This window comes from Lithobates pipiens, unplaced genomic scaffold (genome assembly GCF_037356315.1).
Source record: "Lithobates pipiens isolate NorthernLeopardFrog02 unplaced genomic scaffold, aLitPip1_a1.2 Scaffold_25, whole genome shotgun sequence".
Taxonomy (NCBI): Eukaryota; Metazoa; Chordata; class Amphibia; order Anura; family Ranidae; genus Lithobates; species Lithobates pipiens.
In genome coordinates, this window is record NW_027507787.1 from 66,263,487 (window position 1) to 66,281,785 (window position 18,299).

Here is an 18,299-nt window from a genome sequence, read left to right on the forward strand (position 1 = left end):
AGAGCTTGCAGTCAGTTGTAGGAGATTGTGCGTGCTGTCTGCATGCCCTGACCACAATATACACCGTTATATCCACCTATATAGCTAGCTATATTGCTCTTTTTAAATAGAGCTTGCAGTCAGTTGTAGGAGATTGTGCGAGCTGTCTGCGTGCCCTGACCACAGTATACACCGCTATATCCACCTATATAGCTAGCTATATTGCTCTTTTTAAATAGAGCTTGCAGTCAGTTGTAGGAGATTGTGCGTGCTGTCTGCGTGCCCTGACCACAGTATACACCGTTATATCCACCTATATAGCTAGCTATAGTGCTCTTTTTAAATAGAGCTTGCAGTCAGTTGTAGGAGATTGTGCGTGCTGTCTGCATGCCCTGAACCCAGTATGCACCGCTATATCCACCTATATAGCTAGCTATCTTGCTCTTTTTAAATAGAGCTTGCAGTCAGTTGTAGGAGATTGTGCGTGCTGTCTGCGTGCCCTGACCACAGTATACACTGCTATATCCACCTATATAGCTAGCTATCTTGCTCTTTTTAAATAAAGCTTGCAGTCAGTTGTAGGAGATTGTGCGTGCTGTCTGCGTGCCCTCACAGTATACACCGTTATATCCACCTACATAGCTCTTCTCTAATTGGGCCATCTGCCATCTGCAGGAGTTAGTGGGTGTTGTGTGTGCCTCCAGCACAATATACACTACCCAATTGCTGGTTTTCCCATCTCCCTTCAGGCCATTACCATGTCTGGAAGGCCAGCAAGGAGAGGCAGACAGGCGCAAGCCCATAAAAGAGGGCAAGCAGGCTCTGTGTCTAGAGACAACAGTGCTGGTCATGGACACAGTGCATCGTCATCATCAGCACGTGGCCATGGGACACGCTTGTCCTTCTTTTCGGCAGCTGGACATGTTGAGCCGCAACATGCCGAAGACTTGGTAGAGTGGATGACCAAGCCCTCTTCAACCTCCTCATCCTCTCTCGCCCAGGCTCAGGGTACAGGCAAAGCAGCTGCCAACGCATCGTCTTCCCTCCTCTCAATGTCATCATCAGTGACTCCTTCCCTAGACCCACCACTTCCACCTGAGGAGTCTCCTGAACTCTTTGAGCACAGTGTTGGTTACATGCTCCAGGAGGATGCCCAGTGTTTTGTAGGCTCTGATGATGATACTCAGCTAGAGGAAGGCAGTAGCGTGAATGCAGAGAGAGGGGATGCTCAAGAAGGACAGCAATCTGGCAGTCATATTCCACAAGCTGCAGCATACTGCCAGGTTTGCTCCAGCAATGAAGAGGGAGGGGATGATGAGGGCACTGACTCCACGTGGGTGCCTGGTAGGAGAGAGGAGGAGGAGGCACATATCCAACGAGGCAGGATGCCCTCCGGGGGCCAGCTTAGGGGCAGCACACCGACTGAATCACACCGCAGAGCTCCGCTTGTGCAGGGCGCTGCCTCTGCGCGTTATTCTAAAAGTTCTTTGGTGTGGGCCTTTTTTGAGATGAGTGCATCAGATCGCACCACTGCTATTTGCAACATATGTCTCAAGCGTATCTCGCGTGGCCAAACATCAGCCGCTTGGACACCACATGCTTGACCAGACATATGTTGACCTGCCATGCAGCTCGTTGGCAAGCGTACCTCAAAGACCCACACCAAAGAACAAAGCGGACCTCTCCTTGCTCCTCATCAGCTGGGATCTCCAACCCCACTAGACCTTCAGTCCTCTCTGAAACCTGCTCTGAGAGGAATGAAGGTGTAGAATTAGGTGTGTCACAGCCAAGTGCTTCCGGGCACTCTGCTAGCAGTACACCCACATCTGATTATAGCAGGCAAATGTCCCTGCCCCAGCTGCTGGACCGTCGAAAGAAGTTCACTTATAGCCATCCACATGCCCAGTGGTTGAATGCTAGCTTGGCTAAATTGCTAGCACTTCAACTGCTGCCTTTTTAGTTGGTAGACTCGGCCCCCTTCCGTGAGTTTGTACAATGTGCGGTTCCTCAGTCGCAGGTCCCCAAACGCCACTTTTTCTCACGGAAGGCGATTCCGGCTTTCTACCGGCATGTAGAAGGCAATGTCCTTGCCTTGCTGGACAGGGCGGCCAGCGGTAAGGTGCATATTACCGCTGACACATGGTCCAGCAGGCATGGACAGGGACGTTACCTGTCTTTCACGGCCCATTGGGTCACTCTTCTGGCAGCCGGGAAGGATGCAGGACAAGGTGCAGTAGTGCTGGAGGTTGTTCCGCCACCACGCCTCCAAAATGCTACTATTGGTTGTGACACACCTCTCTCCTCCACCCCCTCCTCTTCTTCTTCCTCAATGGCCTCTTTCAGTGCTCTGTCCTCAGAACCAGCGGTGCTCCGTAGGCGTTCCGGGGGCTACTCAAGTACGCAGGCAAAACGATGCCATGCCGTGCTTGCTCTGGTTTGTTAAGGGGACAGGAGCCACACTGGGGCAGATGTTTTGTCAGCTCTGCAGGGGCAGGCCGACAGGTGCTTGATGCCACGCCAGCTTAAGCCAGGAATGGTGGTTTGCGACAATGGCACCAACCTCCTCTCCGCCCTCCGACAGGGACAACTGACCCATGTGCCCTGTGTAGCTCACGTCCTTAACCTGGTGGTGCAGCGGTTCTTGGGCAGGTACCCCGGCTTACAGGATGTCCTGAAGCAGGCCAGGAAAGTCTGTGTGCATTTCCGCCGATCATTTAATGCCTGTGCTCGGCTGGCTGAGCTCCAAAAGGAGTTGAACCTGCCCAAGAACCCCCTTATATGTGACATGCCCACCAGATGGAACTCAACATTGGCCATGCTGCAGCGGCTGCACACGCAGCAGAGGGCCATCAATGAGTACCTGTGTGACTACGGCACCAGGACAGGGTCAGGGGAGCTCGGTTTTTTCTCACCACGCCAGTGGGGCATGATCAGGGATGCATGCACTGTCCTGTCACCGTTTGAGGAGGCCACAAGGATGGTGAGCAGTGACAGTGCATGCATCAGTGACACTGTACCTCTTGTCCACCTCTTGGAGCATACGCTGCGTGGAATAATGGACAGGGCACTTGAGGCAGAACAGAGGCAGGAAGAGGAGGACTTCCTTGCCTCTCAAGGCCCCCTTTATCCAGACATTGTTCCTGCTGTGCCACACATCACACAGGAAGAGGATGAGGAGGAGGATGATTGTGTCAGCATGGAGGTGGAGGCTGGCACTCAGCATCAGCAGCAGTCTTGTAGGGATGGTTTACAGTCCCAAGAAACCCGTGGACTTGTACGTGGCTGGGAGGAGGTAGCTGCGGATCATGTTGTCCTTAGTGACCCAGAGGACTCCGGACCGAATGCCTCAGCTAACCTATGCTGCATGGCCTCCCTGATCCTGCAAAGCCTGTGGAAGGATCCTTGCATTCTTCGGATCAAGGAGAGGGACCACTCTCCTTGATCCACAGTACAAGGGTAAGGTTGCCGACATTATCTTGCCGTCGCAGAGGGAGCAGAGGATGAGACATCTTCGGGAGGCCTTGCAGAAAGATCTGTGCAACGCATTCCCATAGACTGGGAGGTTACAAACTTCTGGTCCTGGACAATGTGTTGCTGAGACATCGGTCAGAAGGAGCGGTGGAGAAGGTGGCCATCTGACCGATGCGTTCAGACAATTTTTTAGTCCGCAGCCCCAAGGTATGATCGGTTCCAGCAACCATCGCCAGCGTCTGATTTACATGGTGCAGGAATACCTAGGGGCAATGTCAGACTTGGACACCTTTCCCACCGAAAATCCTCTGGCTTACTGGGTCTTGAGGATGGATCACTGGCCAGAGCTTGCACAGTATGCAATTGAGCTACTGGCCTGTCCTGCATCCAGCGTTCTTTTGGAACGCACCTTCAGTGCTGCTGGTGGCTTTGTTACCAATCACGGGGTGCGCCTGTCCACCGACTCAGTTGATCGACTGACCTTCATCAAAACTGAATCAGTCTTGGATCACCCACAGCTACCAAGCACCTGAAGCTGATGTAAACGAATAATTTTTTTTGAAATATCACATCCCTTCAAGACTGCCTATGCTGATGCTGAATGACTGTCCTGTTATGTTGATTCTGGTTGATGCCATCAGCCCAATTTTTCTGCCCCTGTTTAACAGGGGCATTTAATTACAATTTTTGATGCAATGCTTTGCAGCAGGGCTCATTCCTGCACTTAAAAATAGAGTATATGGGAGAGGTTGCAGTGTCGTGGCACCAGCACCAGTGCCGAAGGCCCAATTTTTCTGCCCCTGTTTAACAAGGGCATTTAATTACAATTTTTGATGCAATGCTTTGCACCAGGGCTCATTCCTGCACTACAACTAGAGTATATGGGAGAGGTTGCAGTGTTATGGCACCAGCACCAGTGCCTAAGGCCCAATTTTTCAGCCCCTGTTTACCAGGGGCATGTAATTACAATTCTTGATATAATATTTCACAGCAGGGCCCGTTCCTGTGCCCACCGAAAGTAACTGTGAGGACTTATAGTGTTGTGGCACCAGCACCACAACCACCAAAGGTCAATTTTTCTACCACTGTTCAACAATGGCATGTAATTGCAATTCTTGATATAATCGTTTACAGCAGGGCGTTCCAGCGCCCACTAGGGATGAGCCGAACACCCCCCGGTTCGGTTCGCACCAGAACTTTCGAACGGACCCCAAATTCGAACGAACTTTAGAACCCCATTGAAGTCTATGGGACTTGAACGTTCGAAATGAAAAGTGCTAAGTTTAACGGCTAATATGCAAGATACTGTCCTAAAAAGGGTTTGGGGACCTGGCTCCTGCCCCAGGGGACATGGGTCAATGCCTAAAATGTTTTTAAAAATGGCCGTTTTGGCGGGAGCACTGATTTTAATGACGATTAAAGTGAAAAAAAAAAAGTGAAATATTCCTTTAAATATGGTGCCTGGGGGGTGTCTGTAGTATGCCTGTGAAGTGCCACGTGTTTCCCGTGTTTAGAACAGTCCCTGCACAAAATGACATTAAACGGAAATAACACCATTTAAAACTGCTTGCGGTTTTAATGTTATATCTGGTTCCTGCAATATGGTTGAAAATCATTGAGAAAAATGGCATGGGTAGCCCTGCCTGCCCATTACCAGTCTATTTGGGTCTTGTACGCATATTAAGGGGAACCCTGTACCCATATTAAAAAAAGGGAAATGCGTGTGGCCCCCAGGCCCTATATACTCAGAACAGCAGTATACAGGCGGTGCAAACAAGACAGGGACTGTGTAGGTTTGTTGTGTTAAGTTGAATCTGTTTGTAATTTTCAACTGGTACATTTTTAAAGTGTAGCTCCAGTCAAAAAAACTATTTTTAAGCTTTTTGGAAAACATAGGGAAGGGTTATCACCCCTGTATAATTTGTTTTGTCGTCCATCTTTTTTCATCTCACTTGCTGTTGTCTCCTTCCGTTTGCAAGTAGGAGATGTTTGTAAATTGGATGTTTGAAAGTAGGGGCCTGCCCTATATGCTCTGCAGAAATGGCGGAACAAGGTGTTGGTTTTGCCACAACATTGTAAGCCCTCAAAGTGACTCTTGGTGGGCGCTGGAGCGCCCTGCTGTGAACGATTATATCAAGAATTGTAATTACATGCCATTGTTGAACAGTGGTAGAAAAATTTACCTTTGGTGGTTGTGGTGCTGGTGCCACAACACTATAAGTCCTCACCGTTACTCTGGGTGGGCACAGGAAGGGGCCCTCCTGTGAAATATTATATCAAGAATTGTAATTACATGTCCCTGTTAAACAGGGGCAGAAAAATTTGGCCTTAGGCACTGCTGCTGGTGCCACCACACTGCAACCTCTGCCATATACTCTAGTTTTATTGCAGGAATTAGCCCTGCTGCAAAGCATTGCATCAAAAATTGTAATTAAACGCCCGTTAAACAGGGGCAGAAAAATTGGGCTGATGGCATCAACCAGAACCAGAAATGTTCTTCCAACATATCAGCGGAGGAGAAAGAGGATAGACAATCAACATAACAGGACAGTCACTCAGCATCAGCATAGGCAGTCTTGAAGGGATGTGATATTTCAAAAAATATTCTGTTACATCAGCTTCAGGTGCTTGGTAGCTGTGGGTGATCCAAGACTGATTCATCTTGATGAAGGTCAGTCGATCAACTGAGTCGGTGGACAGGCACACCCTGTGATCGGTAACAAAGCCACCAGCAGCACTGAAGGTGCGTTCCGAAAGAACGCTGGATGCAGGACAGGCCAGTAGCTCAATTGCATACTGTGCAAGCTCTGGCCAGTGATCCATCCTGAAGACCCAGTAAGCCAGAGGATTTTTGGTGGGAAAGGTGTCCAAGTCTGGCCTTGCCCCTAGGTATTCCTGCACCATGTAAATCAGACGCTGGCGATGGGTGCTGGAACCGATCATACCTTGGGGCTGCGGACTAAAAAATTGTCTGAAAGCATCAGTCAGACGGCCACCTTCTCCACCGCTCCTTCTGACCGATGCCTCAGCAACACGTTGTCCAGGATCGGGAGTTTGTAACCTCCCAGTCTCTGGGAACGCGTTGCACAGACCTTTCTGCAAGGCCTCCCGGAGATGTCTCATCCTCTGCTCCCTCTGCGATGGCAAGATAAGGTCGGCAACCTTACCCTTGTACCGTGGATCAAGGAGAGTGGCCAGCCAGTAATGGTCCCTCTCCTTGATCCGAAGAATACGAGGATCCTTCCGCAGGCTTTGCAGGATCAGGGAGGCCATGCAGCGTAGGTTAGCTGAGGCATTCGGTCCGGAGTCCTCTGGGTCACTAAGGACAACATGATCCGCAGCTACCTCCTCCCAGCCACGTACAAGTCCACATGTTTCTTGGGACTGTAAATCATCCCTACAAGACTGCTGCTGCTGCTGCTGATGCTGATGCTGAGTGCCAGCCTCCACCTCCATGCTGACACAATCATCCTCCTCCTCCTCTTCCTCCTCCTCTTCCTGTGTGATGGGTGGCACAGCAGGAACACTGTCTGGATAAAGGGGGCCTTGAGAGGCAAGGAAGTCCTCCTCTTCCTGCCTCTGTTCTGCCTCAAGTGCCCTGTCCATTATTGCACGCAGCGTATGCTCCAAGAGGTGGACAAGAGGTACAGTGTCACTGATGCATGCACTGTCACTGCTCACCATCCTTGTGGCCTCCTCAAACGGTGACAGGACAGTGCATGCATCCCTGATCATGCCCCACTGGCGTGGTGAGAAAAAACCGAGCTCCCCTGACCCTGTCCTGGTGCCGTAGTCGCACAGGTACTCATTGATGGCCCTCTGCTGCATGTGCAGCCGCTGCAGCATGGCCAATGTTGAGTTCAATCTGGTGGGCATGTCACATATAAGGCGGTTCTTGGGCAGGTTCAACTCCTTTTGGAGCTCAGCCAGCCGAGCACAGGCATTAAATGATCAGCGGAAATGCACACAGACTTTCCTGGCCTGCTTCAGGACATCCTGTAAGCCGGGGTACCTGCCCAAGAACCGCTGCACCACCAGGTTAAGGACGTGAGCTACACAGGGCACATGGGTCAGTTGTCCCTGTCGGAGGGCGGAGAGGAGGTTGGTGCCATTGTCGCAAACCACCATTCCTGGCTTAAGCTGGCATGGCGTCAACCACCTCTCGGCCTGCCCCTGCAGAGCTGACAAAACATCCGCCCCAGTGTAGCTCCTGTCCCCCAAACAAACCAGCGCAAGCACGGCATGGCATCGTTTTGCCTGCGTACTTGCGTAGACCCTGGAACGCCTACGGAGCACCGCTGGTTCTGAGGACAGAGCACTGGAAGAGGCCATGGAGGAAGAAGAAGAGGAGGGGGTGGAGGAGAGAGGTGTGTCACAACCAATAGTAGCATTTTGGAGGCGTGGTGGCGGAACAACCTCCAACACTACTGCACCTTGTCCTGCTTCCTTCCCAGCTGCCAGAAGAGTGACCCAATGGGCCGTGAAAGACAGGTAACGTCCCTGTCCATGCCTGCTGGACCATGAGTCAGCGGTAATATGCACCTTACCGCTGACCGCCCTGTCCAGCGAGGCAAGGACATTGCCTTCCACATGCCGGTAGAGAGCCGGAATCGCCTTCCGTGAGAAAAAGTGGCGTTTGGGGACCTGCCACTGAGGAACCGCACATTGTACAAACTCACGGAAGGGGGCCAAGTCTACCAACTGAAAAGGCAGCAGTTGAAGTGCTAGCAATTTAGCCAAGCTAGCATTCAACCGCTGGGCATGTGGATGACTGGGAGTGAACTTCTTTCGCCGGTCCAGCAGCTGGGGCAGGGACATTTGCCTGCTATAATCGGACGTGGGTGTACCGCTAGCAGAGTTCCCGGAAGCACTTGGCTGTGACACACCTAATTCTACACCTTCAGTCCTCTCAGAGCAGGTTTCAGAGAGGACTGAAGGTCTAGTGGGGTTGAAGATGCCAGCTGATGAGGAGCAAGGAGAGGTCCGCTTTGTTCTTTGGTGTGGGTCTTTGAGGTACGCTTGCCAACGAGCTGCATGGCAGGTCAACATATGTCTGGTCAAGCATGTGGTGCCCAAGCGGCTGATGTTTTGGCCACGTGAGATACGCTTGAGACATATGTTGCAAATAGCAGCGGTGCGATCTGATGCACTCGTCTCAAAAAAGGCCCACACCAAAGAACTTTTAGAATAACGCGCAGAGGCAGCGCTCTGCACAGGCGGAGCTCTGCGGTGTGATTCAGTCGGTGTGCTGCCCCTAAGCTGGCCCCCGGAGGGCATCCTGCTTCGTTGGACATGTGCCTCCTCCTCCTCCTCCTCTCTCCTTCCAGGCACCCACGTGGAGTCAGTGCCCTCATCATCCCCTCCCTCTTCATCGCTGTAGCAAACCTGGCAGTATGCTGCAGCTTGTGGAACATGACTGCCAGATTGCTGTCCTTCTTGAGCATCCCCTCTCTCTGCGCTCACGCTACTGCCTTCCTCTAGCTGAGTGTCATCATCAGAGCCCACAAAACACTGGGCATCCTCCTGGAGCATGTACCCAACACTGCTCAAAGAGTTCAGGAGACTCCTCAGGAGGACGTGGTGGGTCTAGGGAAGGAGTCACTGATGATGACATTGAGAGGAGGGAAGACGATGCGTTGGCAGCTGCTTTGCTAGTACCCTGAGACTGGGTGAGAGAGGATGAGGAGGATGAAGTGGGCTTGGTCATCCACTCTACCAAGTCGTTGGCATGTTGCGGTTCAACATGTCCAGCTGCCGAAAAGAAGGACAAGCGTGTCCCATGGCCACGTGCTGATGACAATGCACGGCGTCCACAACCAGCACTGTTGTCTCTAGACACAGAGCCTGCTTGCCCTCTTTTATCGGCTCGCGCCTGTCTGCCTCTCCTTGCTGGCCTTCCAGACATGGTAATGGCCTGAAGGGAGTTGGGTAAAAAAGCAGTTGGGTAGTGTATATTGTGCTAGAGGCACACAACACCCACTAACTCCTGCAGATGCCTTTATTATAGAACACCAGAGATAAAGGGGTATATACAGATGTATACTGTGCTGTGCTGGAGGCACACACAACTTCCAATAACTCCTGCAGATGGCAAGTGGTCTCAAATAGAGAAGAGCTATGTAGGTGGATATAGCGGTATGTACTGGGTACAGAGCACGCAGACAGCACGCACTATCTCCTAACACTACTGACTGCAAGCTCTATTATAAAAGATAGATCACTAGCTATATAGGTGAGGTGAATATAGCGGTGTATACTGCGGTCAGGGCACGCAGACAACAACCACTACACAACAGCAAGATTGAAAATCGTCCAAAAACGATCGGTGTGTACTGTGTTGAAGGTACACAGAACACCCACTGCTTCAGACGCCAACACACTACACAAGGCCACCGCGTTGGCGGCCTTATATAGTGTGGGGTGTGCACTACACAGCCTGAGCTATGATTGGCCACAGGCATCCTGCCTGTGGCCAATCATGGCTCTCCTCGCTGCTGGCGCTGCGATTGGCCAAGCATGCGGGGGTCACAGTGCATGCTTGGCCAATCATGAGCCAGCAATGCACTGCGCCATCGCAGTGCATTGTGGGCCGTGAGTGCCACACGAATTTGGCGCGAACGGACCAAAATGTTCGGACTTCGCCGAACGGACGAACAGCCAATGTTCGAGTCGAACGTATGTTCGACTCGAACACAAAGCTCATCCCTAGCGCCCACCAAGAGTCACTTTGAGGGCTTACAATGTTGTGGCAAAACCAACACCTTGTTCTGCCATTTCTGCAGAGCATATAGGGCAGGCCCCTACTTTCAAATATCCAACTTACAAACATCTCCTACTTGCAAATGGAAGGAGACAACAGCAAGTGAGATGAAAAAAGACGGACGGCAAAACAAATTATACAGGGGTGATAACCCTTCCCTACGTTTCCAAAAAGCTTAAAAATAGATTTTTTGACTGGAGCTACACTTTAAAAATGTACCAGTTGAAAATGACAAACAGATTCTACTTAACACAACAAACCTTGTTTGCACCGCCTGTATACTGCTGTTCTGAGTATATAGGGCCTGGGGGCCACATGTATTTCCTTTTTTTAATATGAGTACGGGGTTCCCCTTAATATCCGTACAAGACCCAAAGGGGCTGGTAATGGGCAGGGGGGGCTACCCATGCCATTTTTCTCAATGATTTTCATCCATATTGCCGTAACCAGATATAACATTAAAACCGCAAGCAGTTTTAAATGACGTTATTTCCGTTAAATGTCATTTTGTGCAGGGACTGTTCTAAACACGGGAAACACGTGGCACTTCACAGGCATACTATAGACACCCCCCAGGCATGATATTTAAAGGAATATTTCACTTTTTTTTTCACTTAAATCGTCATTAAAATCAGTGCTCCTGAAAAAACTGCCGTTTTTTAAAACTTTTTTTGCATTGACCCATGTCCCCTGGGGCAGGAGCCAGGTCCCCAAACCCTTTTTAGGACAGTATCTTGCATATTAGCCATTAAAATTAGCACTTTTAATTTTGAACGTTCGAGTCCAATAGACTTCAATGGGGTTCTAAAGTTCGTACGAATTTGCGGTCCGTTCGAAAGTTCTGGTGTGTTCAGCTCATCCCTACTTGTGACTTTTTTCTTGTGCATAATGTTTCGAATGGTGTATGCTGTCTAAAATATTAAGGATGTAATAGGGGTTTGTCTAGAAAATGTCTTAATTGGATATATGTCCAGAAGGGGAAGGGGTGACCTGGCATCTGTGCTGATAATGCGGGTAGGGTCAGGAAAGCATCATTTGAGAAAAAGTATTCAGCTCTGATGTTGGGATGGGGTCCAAAGTCCAAAAGAAAGGTGTCTGATAAACCTGGGGAAAATTCAGGATTGTGGCAAATAGGGGTTAGCGGGCCCGGAGAGGAGGATATTTTAAGTTTGTGGCAAGCCATTTTGGAGATGTGCAACATGTTGCCAATTAACGGATGTAGTTTGCACTCTTGTGGTATGTGGGACCATAGCTATCCTAGCAAGTTGGTGTAGAGGTAGCGGAGAGAACGCTTGTTCGATTTGTACCCATGCTTTCTAGAACGTTCCAGTCTATAATCCTTGCTAGCTGACAAGCCCAGTGGTATTTTACGATGTCTGGGAGGCCAATACCACCCTTTAGCTTGGGAACTACTAACTTTTCAAAGCTTATTCTAGGACGTGACTTGACAAAATAAATTCCGTGCAGGCTCTGCAATAGGAGGCAAATAAGGTCCTCGGTAGTTTTATGGGTACTGTCTGCATAACATATAATATTCTGGGGAGAATGTTCATCTTAAGGATCAAAGCCCTACCAAACCATGAGAAAAGCCCTGCAGACCAGGACTTTAAATCCCATTGAATGTTTTGGAGAATCATGAGGTATTTTTTAGCTTATAGGTTTGATAATTTGGAAGGTAATTGGACTTGGGTTATATGATTGGGTCCCTGTTCCATTTAAATGGGTAATTCAATTGGCATTGTATCTGTTGGTAGGGAAATATTTAGTGCTTATGATTTGGAGATATTTAATAGTAGGTTGGTTAAGAATTTGAATGTAGAAAAGTCTTTAAGCAAGTTAGGCAATGTAACATGTGAGAAACAAAAATATATCGTCTGCGAAAGCAGCTAGTTTTAGCCCTTGTACACACGGTCTGAGATTCAGATGGAATGTGTCCTATCGGACCGTGTTGTCGGGTATTCCGACGGTGTGTGGTCTCCATCGGACTGTTTCCGTCTAAATATCCAACGGACCAACTTTTCCAACTTGCCGGTAAAATTTTCCGACAAAATGCTCCGATCGGATATACTCCGATCATATGTAGCCTACTCCGACAGACAAAGTGCCACGCATGCTCAGATCAAATTCCTAGACCAAAGCTATTGGCTACTAGCCTGAACATAGTCCCGTCGTAACGAAATAACGTCATCACGTTATGTACAATTGGATTTTCCGACAACTTTGTCCGACCGTGTGTATGCAACAGTTTCGGACAAAATCCGTCAGACAAAATCGGTCGGACAAAATCCAATGGATTTGGTTGTCAGAATGTCCGACCGTGTGTACAAGGGCTTACAGTGGTTTTGGATATCGAGACCCCTTTTATATCGGTGTTAGCCCTGAGGCGGCATAGTAGCGGTTCAAGGGTGAGACTGAAGATTAGGGGAGAGAGAGGGCAACCTTGCCTTATTCCATTCGATATTGAGAAGGCATTTGATAGGTGGCTGTTAACTTAGACTTTGGCGGTGGGAGAGGAGTAAAGGGCTAAGATGAATTTTAGCATATCTTCCTGAATGGTGAGTGCTTTAAGAGCTTCAGACCTGTAGTCCCAGGCCACTCTATCGAATGTCTTCCCCGCATCCAGTGATAAGAAGCCGCGTTGGTGTGTCAGCGTTAACCATTTATGTATATTTATTGCTTTCGGGGTGTTGTCTCTCACCTCTCTGCCCGGTATGAATCCTACTTGGTATAGAGAGATGAGTTTAGACAGTAAAGGTAATAATCGATTGGCTTGGCAACTGGTATTTTTATGTTGAAAGCTCATCAAAATAATTATATGGAAGAAATATATCACCCTAATCAATGTTACTGCATCTTTCATCAGCTGTATCCTACTTATGCCCCATGTGGTCCTGTAATAACACCAGCTATCCCTAAACATTCACAGGGAATCCTCACTAAACCCACCAGAGGTGTCTTTTTAGGAACCAGGGCACATAAGACACATTTACATATTAAGTCGATTCTGAGTTCTAACTTCTAATGGCTGCAGCACTAATAGATTCACAGAGTGATAACAGGAAACTATCACATTAATTCTCAAGCAGGTACTGCTTATCAGCGCTACAGTCAGTCACCCAGATGACGCAGCTAACAAACTATCATTCACCATGCTGTATGTGAACGATTTGACTCCTATAGGTTTACTTTGTTTTGAGCTACTTGGTCCACACAATAAACATAATTAACTAATAAAAATGTACAAGAAAAAGCTGTTTTACCTTACCTGCCTTTTGTTTTTTTGTATGAAGCTCTCTAAAATTATTATAATAATGTTACGTTTAGGATCCGTTTTTTGGGCTCATATGACACAAAGATGCTGGCTGTTAGAAGTTCCCCTCAGGGCCGTTTTTAAGGCAGGGCAAAAGGAGCAGTTGCCCTGGGCCCTGTCATTGTTGTGGGGGCCAAAGCAGCCTCATACTTGCCAACTATCCTGGTTTAAATTCCCTCACCCCTTGAGGTTTTAGTCCTGTGCTGTGTCCCAATATCTCAGTGTAAAGTACTGCTACTAATGCTGCCCAGCTCTGCCCTATTGTTATATATATATATCGGGACATAGCACAGGGCTAAAACTTCAAGGGACAAGGGACTTTAAACTGGGATAGTTGGCAAGTATGAGGCAGCTGCTTTGGGCCCCACAACAATGACAGGGCCCAGGGCAGCTGCCCCTTTTGCCCTGCCTTAAAGACGGCCCTGTATAGATGACTCCCCTGCAGACCCTGTGTTAACATGTAAATTACCGGCATTCATATGTAAATAGAGGCGGCCGGCGGTACTGATATGTATATCATGCCCCCCTGAGGTCACATCCACAGTAATCTCTAGCAACCAATCAACAGGCAGAAATCATGTGCTGTAACCACTATCAACTAACCAGTGAGCCGTAATGATACACTGCAACCTCTGGCAACCAATTGCAATAGCTGCCTGATCTGATTCAGTAATCTGATTTTGAGTCTAGCTGCTATTTATTGTATGTCTCAGAGCAGGTCGTGAGTGAAACTGCATGGGGAAGGGGCCCCCAAGAAAAGTTTTGCCCAGGGTCAAATCAACATTGGATCAAGACGGCCCTGGTTCCCCTCCTCCCCTCACAGACCCGGTGGTAGCATTACTCCTGCACACGAGGGACTGGAGCATGCTGACTAAAAACGAAGTACTGGGAAGGAATTATCCCGGGCTATCATCCGACAGCGTTCTTAAAGCGGAGGTCCACCCTAAAGTGGACCTCCGCTCATCGGAATCCTCCCCCCCTCCGGTGCCACAATTGGCACCTTTCAGGGGGGAGGGGGGTGCAGATACCTGTACAGTACAGGTATCTGTACCCACTTCCGGGATAGCTCTCTGCGGAAAGGGGCGTATATTACGCCCCTTTCCGCAAGTGCCCGCCCCTTCCCGCAAGTGCCCCGCTGCCTGCTGGGAAAACACACAGATCCCAGAGGCAGCGGGGACCGTCCTTATTGCGCAGCGCGGCTCGCGCATGCGCAGTAGGGAACCGGGAAATGAAGCCGAAAGGCTCCATATCCTGATTCCCATACCCAAGATGGCGGCGGCAGCACCCGAGATACGATCTACAGATCGGCTTCGGGTGCCGACATCGCGGGCGCGCTGGACAGGTAAGTGTCATTATTTTAAAAGTCAGCAGCTGCAGTATTTGTAGCTGCTGGCTTTTAAAAAAAAAACGCGGAGTCCCGGTGGACTCCCGCTTTAACAACCAGCTATTCACACATCTGCGTAGTAATGCATGCAATGCATTTAAAACACAAAGTGCATTTTAAAAGTGCTGCAGAGTGCAAGCATGAGTATGAAAGCAGCTTTAGACTTTCCAATATTAAGTTTTCATACCCCTTGAAATGTTGCCCATTTTGTCGTGTTACAACCAAAAACGTAAATATATTTTATTGGTATTTGATGTGATAGACCAACACAAAGTGGCACATCATTGTGAAGTGGAAGGAAATTTATAAATGGTATTCAATTTTTTTTAGAAATAAATATCTGAAAAGTGTAGTGTGCATTTGTATTCAGCCCCCTTTACTCTGATACCCCTAACTAAAATCAAGTAGAACCAATTGCCTTCAGAAGTCACCTCAGTAAAAAGAGTCCACCTGTGTGTAGTTTAATCTTGTAAATACGTGTAAATACAGCTGTTCTGTGAAGCCATCAGAGGTTTGTTAGAGAACCTTAGTGAACAAACAGCAACATGAAGGCTAAGGCTGCTTTCACACTGAGGAGTTTTACAGGCACTAGTGCTAAAAATAGCACCTGCAAAGCGCCTATAAAGAGCATCTCCTCTCACTCCAGTGTGAAAGGCCGAGTACTTTCACACTGGAGCGGTGCTCTGGCAGGACCCTAAAGAAAGTCCTGCAAGCAGCATCTTTGAGGCACTGTAAGAGTGGAGTATACACCGCTCCTAAAGCGCCCCTGCCCATTGAAACCAATGGGCAGCACCGCCGAAGTGCCAAAACGACGGTAAAGCGCCGCTAAAAATAGCAGAGCTTTACAGATGACACCCCTAACGCGCCGGTGTGACAGTAGCCTAAGAAATGCACCAGACAGGTCAGGAATAAAGTTTTGAAGATGTTTAAAGCAGGGTTAGGTTTTAAACAAATACCACAGAGCTTTAAACATCTCATGGAGCACTGTTTAATCCATCCAATAAAATTGCTACCAGATAAAAAAACCTGTATGAGGTTTTAAATTGTGATCGCACATGCGCAGGATGTGTGGACGTGGCTACGTCCACACATCCTGCGCATGTGTGATCGCAATTTAAAACCACATACAGGTTTTTTTTATCTGCTAGCAATTTTATTTTTCGTTTTCAACGCTGTTTGTATTTTAAACACTATCTGTACATTGGAGACTCGGTGGACTCCTTTTTACAGCATCTGACTTCATGCAATAAAGAAAAAAAATTTTTGGTGTTAAAACATATTACATGATTTGGAGCACTTTTTATTTTGCATGAGCCTTCACGCTGGCAAATATTTGGGAAGTTTGCAGTGACTGATTACCTGAGCTGCGGAGTCTGCAGATAGGAGACACCCGCTTTTTCACATCTGGTCATCTGGAGCCGGAAATGATATGAATGTACAATATACTGTAAGTGTTGTGCAAATGGACAGCGCTATATAATTACCAGTAATAAATAAAGTTAATAAATATGCAAAAACTCATCTGAAATGCTGAAATTGTGGTGTGAACAAACCCTAAAGACCTTTGACATCAACATTTTCTAATTGCTAGCCATGCACAAAATCCAGGACAGCGATTAGTCCAATAAAGTAGGCTCTGTGGCACAAGTAAAACCCCATGTCCCACAAATCACATGGTGATTACTGCTAAACACAAATACTAAATGACCACCGATGTTGGTTACAGGGGTATGCTGCAATTAGGCAAAGTAAGGCAACGGCAACCTTGGAGGGGAGGAATGGCATTGAGGCTGAACTGTCCATATTGGCATATTATTTCCTCACAGTAACATTCCTTGTATACAAAGGGCAGCATTACAGAGCTGGTTACTAGAATGCTAGCTGCTGGGCTGCACTGCATCACTGGTTGTTATGGCTTGGTATGGCCAAGTCCAATGGTTTCTAAGATACTGGTTGCTGGGCCAGTGCTTCATTGGCTGCTGTGCCTGCTTCCTGGAGGGTGGAAGGAAAAAGTGAGGTGGCATCAGAGGGGTTGGGGTGGTGGTAACCTGAGGGGGGGGGGGGGGATACAGGTCTAGGCATTTTGCTGAAGGTTAAACTACCAATATACATACAATTACAGTCAAGCATTAAAATCCAATTCAACTGTTTAGCACACAAAAAGGACGAAGCCTGATCTTACTATGGGTAGAAGTCAATATCTCACGTACAATTTTAGCCTAAGGTCAATGGGACTGTACAAGAACACAAGGGTCATTGTAAAGACTTGCTTGTTAGATGCTTATAACTGTATCTGTAATTATTGTGTATATTGTATTATTTAAAATTCAATATGATCATCTTCCTGTAATGCTGGCTGAATGTCAAAACAAGCATTCTCTAACTTACAATATACCGTATATACTCGAGTATAAGCCGAGATTTTCAGCCTCTTTTTTGAGGCTGAAAGTGCCCCCCTCGGCTTATACTCGAGTCATCGCTGTCTGCCCGCTCGATCAGCGTGTCGAGCAGACAGACAGCGGCCATTCTATCATTCAAAAGCCGCGCCTCCGGCTCCGCCTTCGCCTGTGATAGGCGGAACACTGAATTTCCCAGCAGCCTGTGTTCCGCCTATCACGGACATCGTATCATCCTCGTACTACGGACGAGGATGATACGATGTCCGTGATAGGCGGAACACAGGCTGCTGGGAAATTCAGTGTTCCGCCTATCACAGGCGAAGGCGGAGGCTTTTGAATTTTACAATGGCCGCCGAGGCGCCGACGAAGAGGGCACGGGACGGAGGCAAGGCAAGGCACGGCACGGGACGGGACGGAGGCAAGGCAAGGCACGGCACGGGACGGAGGCAAGGCACGGCGGCACGGCACGGGACGGAGGCAAGGAGGCAAGGCACGGGACGGAGGCTCGGGACAAAGGCTCGGGACACAGGTAGGCTGGACACACACACACACACACGGATGGATGGATGGATGGAGACACACACACACAGGGATGGATGGATGGAGACACACACACACAGGGATGGATGGATGGAGACACACACACACAGGGATGGATGGATGGATGGACACACACACACACACAGGGATGGATGGACGGACACACAGGGATGGACGGACACACAGGGATGGACGGACACACAGGGATGGACGGACACACACACAGGGATGGACAGGCATGTCTCACCCTCGGCTTATACACGAGTCAATAAGTTTGCCAGTTTTTTTGGGGGTAAATTGGGGGCCTCGGCTTATATTCGGGTCGGCCTATACTCGAGTATATACGGTACATTTCTTTAGTATCATCTGGGTGATTGGATCTGCTCTAAGCTTGGATGGTAGTGGTCCCAGCTGACGTGCAATCCTATGCAAATTTACATTTGCCTGGTGAGGTAT

The 18,299-nt window shown here is 48.6% G+C and overlaps 2 protein-coding genes across 3 annotated transcripts in view; one reads left to right on the forward strand and one right to left on the reverse strand.

The window, feature by feature from the left end:
• Window positions 1–18,299, reverse strand: part of CDH23 (cadherin related 23) — a 1,769,196-nt gene that overhangs the window by 413,604 nt on the left and 1,337,293 nt on the right. The gene's annotated exons all lie outside the window — the stretch shown is intronic.
• CUNH10orf105 (chromosome unknown C10orf105 homolog) overlaps window positions 1–18,299 on the forward strand; it is a 59,982-nt gene that overhangs the window by 27,277 nt on the left and 14,406 nt on the right. The gene's annotated exons all lie outside the window — the stretch shown is intronic.